The 6,563-nt window shown below is 34.5% G+C and overlaps 1 pseudogene across 1 annotated transcript; it reads right to left on the bottom strand.

Annotated features, from left to right (window-relative positions):
- Window positions 1-1,068: 1,068 nt before the first annotated feature.
- LOC308279235 (fatty acid-binding protein 5-like) lies at window positions 1,069-1,476 on the bottom strand (annotated as a pseudogene). Its single transcript has one exon. The product of its transcript is annotated as a fatty acid-binding protein 5-like (transcript).
- Window positions 1,477-6,563: the final 5,087 nt, after the last annotated feature.

Genomic DNA, 6,563 nt, shown 5'->3' with positions numbered 1-6,563 from the left:
CTTGCCACTCTGGGGTTAGATGGAATCTTAGTGAAATTTTGATTTGCATCTCCCTGACACACAGAACAATGGAAAAGAATAGAAGATGCAGAAACAAAACCACACATTTATAGTCAATTGATCTTTGACAAAGGGGCCAAACTTATACGCTGGAGAAAAGATAGCCTTTTCACAAATTGGTGTTGGGAAAACTAGCTATCCATTTTTAGAAATATGGAACTAAATCCTTACCTCTCACCGTGAAACTGTGAAGCTATTAGAGGAAGACATAGGTTTAACACTCCAACATATAGCATAGGTAGTAATTTCTTCAACAAGACCTCCAAAGTGCAGGAAATTAAAACAAGAATTAACAAGTGGAATGGCATCAAACTAAAATGTTTCTGCTCATCAAAGGAAATCATCAATAATCTAAAGAGAAAGCCTACACAATTGGAGAAGTCACCACTCTAATAGAGGACTAATATCCAGAATATACAAAGAGCTCAAAAGACTCTACACTAGCAAAACAAATAACCCAATTAAAAAGTGGGCAACTGAATGGAATAGACATTTCACAAAAGAAGAGATACTAATGGCCAATAGATACACACAAAAAAATGTTCAACATCATTAGCTATCAGGGAGATGCAAATCATTTTACTTTTAAGCTGAAATACATAGTGTTTTTTGGTGGTTTTTAATTCAAAATGTTAAGGTTTTTTTTAAATATCACCCTAGGTTTTCTAATAACTTAAGCACACATTTCATTTTACTTATTCTTACTAAGTATAGCAAGATGCTTCTATGATTGGTTGGGGGGTCATCTCAGATATATATTAAAATATAATAAGAAGAATATAATTCAATTCAGCAATTACAAAGCACATTTTTAGCACAAACACATTTATTTACTAACCAAAGGGATGATTCTAGTTAAACCAATACTTTGAAATAGTTGTACGTAACATGTTTGTGATAAAGAAATCATTGAACACAATAATTTAAAAATGTGGTATAAAGATTTGCTCATTGAAATGAGCTGTTCATTCTTGCAGCTAATTCCTGTCCAAAGTGATGATGGAATTTTTATTCTACTTTTTCATAGACTCGAGTACAGGTGACATTGTTCATGACACACTCCCCCACTAGCTTCCCATCTTTGAATTTTCCTGTGATTGTGCTTTCCTTTCCATCATGCTCCTGATGCTGAACCAATGCACCATCTACAAAGTTGCAAACTGTCTGAGTTTTCCTGCCATCACCTGTAGTTTCTTCAAATTTCTCTTCCAGAGTACAGGAAAACTGTGTTGCTTTCAAAGTGCTTTCAGTTTTTATGTTGAGCTTTTGCCCTTCAAGAGTGATGATACAATCTGGTTTGACCATGGCACCCATTTTTCGCATGGTCAGTCCCACTCCTAGCTCCTTCATTTACTCATCGAAACCTTTGCTGTCTACCAGGCGCCATCTTCCTTTCAGCTGCTGAATGGTGGCCATGGCGGGCGTGTGCTGGTGGGCAGGCGCAAAGAGCAGAGCAGGATGGACGCAAGGAGCATTCTTACTAATAAAATAATACAAAGGCTGAGGATGTAGTTCTATATTGTGTGGCAAGGCCCTGGGTTTGATCCCAAGCTCCCCCCCCAAAAAAAAGTATAAATCAATCGTTGCAGAATTATTTTCAAAAGATATTAAATTCTTAAAGTCATAAATATATTTTAAAATTCATTAGTTACCTGTATCCCAAACAAAATAAAATGTAGAAAAATACCCAGAATGCGAGGCAAAAGAGGACTTTGACTCTCCAGCATACTGATGAATATCATTTAAAAAATGTGTTGTTTTTAAATTAAAGCTATGAATGCAGACTTTTGAAAAGGCATAGGGGTTTGTGCAAAATTTGGTGAGCTACAATAAAATAAACAATTTAAATTTTGAGATATCAGTCTAGGAATTATGCATTATAGATCAAAGTGGTAAAGCTATTTAAAATAAAATACATGTCTTGAATGTTTAGAGATAGGCTAGATTTAAGAAAATCTGAAAAATTAATCTTATTCAACTGTCATATTTATTTATTTATTTATTTATTTATTTATTTATTGCGGATCTGGGGATGGAACCCAAGGGCATTCTACCTTCTAGCTATACCCCCTGCCCTTTTTTTTATTCTTTATCTTGAAACAGGGTCTCACTGAGTTGCAGAGGGCCTCACTAAGTAGCTGAGGCTGTCCGGTAACCGCAATCCTCCCGTCTCAGCCTCCCAAATGCTGGGATTACAAGCGTGCACCACCACGCCCGGCTACAACTGTCATTTTTAAATCACTAAATTTTTAATTGATGATGCTTGTATAATATGTAAGGTGGATGTCATTATTTGAAAGTTTGTGTTCCTCTAAAATTCATGTTGAAATATAATCTCCAACTTAGATGTGATGGCACACACTTATAATTCCAATACTGGGAGGCTGAGACAGGGTGACCACAGGATCAAAGTCAGCCTTGGCAACTTAGTGAGACTCTCAGTAACCTAGTGAGACATGGTTTCCAAATAAGAAATAAAATCAAGCTGGGGGTGTAGCTTGGAGGTAGAATGCTTCTGAGTTCAATCCCAGTACCAAAAAAGAAAAAGAAAAAATAAGAAAAAAATGTAATCCCCAATGCAATAGTATTAACAGATGGAGCATTTTAAAGGTGATTAGGCCATAAGTGCTTTTCCTTTATAGATGGGGTTAGCTCCCTTACAAAAGGGTTTCATGGAACAAATTCATCCTTTTTTGCTCTCTGACCCCTCAGCCATGTGAAGACACAGTGCTCATCTCCAACAGAGGATGCAGAAAAGAGGAGTCATTTTGAGTGCAGAGAGTGAAACCTAATGGAGCACCAAATCTACCTGGGACTTGATATTTAACTTTTTAGATTTTAGAACTACGAAAAATAAATTTATGCTATTTATAAACTACCCAGTCTGTAGTATTTTGTAGTAGTAGTAGTATTAATGGACTAAGATAATGAGGATGTCTATGAATATTGAAGAAAAATTGAGCAAAATAATTTGGCTTAATTGTTTTCTCTATTGATTTGGAATAAAATAGTTTGATTGCCTTAAGTACACTACTATGATATGATGCAAATACAGATTAATTTTGTTAGTAAAGTCAGAAACTTAAGTATTTCTAACATAATTAATATTTTATTAGTGTTACATGACTTGAACACAATAAAGTATATCTATAATGGAATATAATACCTAAATTCTAGTACTCTTATAATTAAGAATATTTTTATTTTAATGCTATCAGAATATACTATTTGGAACAATAAATATTGGGGTCAGCCTCAGAGAGTTATATGATGAGAAGAAAGAAAATAGTTCTGATTTATGAATTATTATAGTTTTATAAAAGAGCTTCTATTAAAATGGTAAGGAGACTCTTTAAAAGTGGAAAAGTAGAAGCAAAGAAGCAAGTAGAAAAAAACTGGAAGGGTAGAATCAATCAATTGGGAGTTTGTGCTTTGCAGTGAATAGAAGCCCAAAACAAATCTGCACATTGTAAGTGAACAAATGACAGATTTTTTTTTTTTTCTGGTGTGGGTGGAAGACTAATTAGGATAAATAGTAACTGACTTTTACTGAGAATTTGCTTCTTGTCAGAGACCAAAAAGATAATTCACATATGTTGCTTCATTTAAAATTTATGAATCATGTATGCCCTCCTTGAACTTGGAATCAAATCAAATGCTACAATTTTGAATGTTTACGTCAGCAAGAACGTCTGCTTCTTGAGTTCTTCCCCTAATATAAAATCTGGGTCTGCAACTCTTTTACCCATTTTTTATGACACATATGACCTGTACCTGGTGACTTTTTGTGCCGGCTGATCTTACCCCAAATCATCACAAAACAGTATTAATTTTATAAGAATATTTGCTCTTCAATAGACGGTTGCAAGTGTTTCAACTTTTTCTTCCCATGTTGCTCATTGGCTTTTAGGCAAATTTATTTGTCTCATTCCTAGTAAACAGGCTCTGTTACAAAGAAATATTAAAAGAAGCATTTTGTTTTAGGCTAACTACAACTGTAGGTATATATGTATCCTAAATTTACCAATGCTGCCTTTTCCATATTTTGCAAAATCGACAGGGGACATCAAGAAGAGGGGGAGGAAGAGGAGGATACAAAGAATTGATGAAGAAAAAGAGGAAACGTAACTGAAAATTATTTAATGGATGTATTTTCAGATTTTTTAAACAAATGAAGCATCATATATGTTTTAAACTTATATAGCCATGTAAGCTGGATCAAATTCTCTCCATTGCTAATATTCTTAAGACTACACATACTGCTACAAAATTATTATGACACATCATTACATAAGATTTTTTAATGACAACAGAAGTGAAAGCTAGTGAATTATTTTAATAATCATTTTATTTCTGTTTTCTAAAATATGCTAGTTTTTTGTTTGAATTCCATTGGGGGAAGAGTGAAATTCCCTAACGTACATGATGTACATTCAGAAACATATCAAAGTCAGTCACTGAGCCAAACATTAGAAGAAGGGAGAGGGGAGGTTATGGAAGTGATGTGTGTATGTATGCCTATACCATTTTGTAATCCATTAAGACATATGACTACAATGCACCAATAAAAATTAAAAATAGATGGCATATGGTATATAGAGTAGAGAAAGAATGCGCTTGGGCTCAATCTCCATAAAAACAATAACCGAAAAACTAATCTCAGACTTCAATGGTAAATGTCTAATTATAAAACTTTGGGAAAATCTTTAGATGCTAGGAATAAGGAAAAAGTTCTTGGACCTCAGACCAAAAGCATTTTCCACAAAAGGAAATGTTGATAAATTGAACCTCATAAATTTGAAAACTTTGCTAAAATCCTGTTAAAGTTAGGCATGGTGACACATGCCTGAGAAATGAGGATCACAGGTTTAAGCACAGCCTCAGAAAAGTAGTGGGACACTCAGCAACCTAGAAAGACCCTGCTTCAAAACAAAAATAAATAAATAAATAAATAAATAAATAAATAAATAAATAAATAAAAAAATAAATAAATAGAGCTGGAGGTGTAGCTCAGAGATAGGATACCTCTAGGTTAGAGCCCCAGTATTACACACACACACACACACACACACACACACACACACACACACATTCTTTCAGGAGGATGAAAAGATAAGCTCTCCAACAAATAACCAGTATACACAATGTATAAAGAACTCTCAAAACTCAACAGTAAACATAAACAAGTGATCCAATTAGAAAATGAGCTAAAAAAAGAAACATTTTACAGAAGAAAATGCAAGAAAAACAAAAATTCACATGAAAAAAAGTTCAATGTTATTAAGCATCAGTGAAATGCAAAAGCCACAATGAAGTGTCACTATATAGCTACCAGAATGACTAACCTAAGCCGGGCGCAGTGTGCACACTTGTAGTCCCAATACTTAGGAGGATAAGACAGGAGGATCACACAGATTCGAAGCCAGCCTCAGCTACTTACTGAGGCTCTCAGCAACTTAGTGAGACCCTGTTTCCAAATAAAATATAAAATAAGTCTGGGAGTGTAGACCAAAGGTAGCAGGCCTCTGCATTGCATCCCCAGTACCCCAAAATAAATAAAAAAAATAAAAAGAGAATGACTAAACTAAAAATAAAACAGTATTAGCAATGCCAGGTTTTGATGAGGATGTTGAGAAACTTATCACTCAAGCAGTGCTGGTGGGGATGTAAAATGGCACATATTTCTGGAAACAGTTTGACCATTTCTTATAAAAATAACCATGCTATTACTATACAACACAAGAATCACACTCTTGGGAATTCATCCCAGATAAATGAAAATTTATGTTCACATCCCAACTGCACAGTAATAGATTTCTCATAGCAAATTTATTGGTATTAGTCCATATTGGAAAAAGCCAGATATCCCTCAAAGGGCAAATGGCTAAACACACTATGGTACATTTGTACCACAGAATTATGGCATGAAAAAATTCTTCATAAGAAAAAAATTATTGAAATGTAGATGAGACTACTGATTTCCAGGGGAGAGGGAAAGGGCATACTAGGTGTAAATTGCAAAGCAAAAGATCCTTATGGTGATGGAATTGCTCTGTAACTCGATTGTTTTAATATCAATACCCTGGTTTAAAGATAATTAGTACTAACATTTTACAAGATTTTATCATAGGGGGAAGTTGGTGAAGAGGACACAGAATCTCATTATATTGTTTCTTACAAATGTAGGGGAACCTATAATTTTTTCAAAATAAAAATTTTAATTAAAATCAGTATGATTAGTAATTAAATTTCTAAAATTTGAAAGCAAACTACTTGGTTTCAAATTCTGATTCTACAATATCTGAGATTTTTTTTTTTGCAGTACTGGGGGTAGAACCCAGGAGCATTCTACCTCCAAGCTACACCCCAACTATATTTTTTTTTATTTTGAAACAGGGTCCCACTGAGTTGCAAAGGGCCTCACTAAGTAGTAGCTGAGGCTGTCTGTGAACCATGATCCTCCCACCTCAGCCTCCCAAATGCTGGGATTACAAGCATGAGCC

The sequence above is a fragment of the Muscardinus avellanarius genome (genome assembly GCF_963383645.1).
Source record: "Muscardinus avellanarius genome assembly, chromosome: X".
NCBI lineage: Eukaryota > Metazoa > Chordata > Mammalia > Rodentia > Gliridae > Muscardinus > Muscardinus avellanarius.
This window is presented reverse-complemented; position numbering and strand designations above follow the sequence as displayed.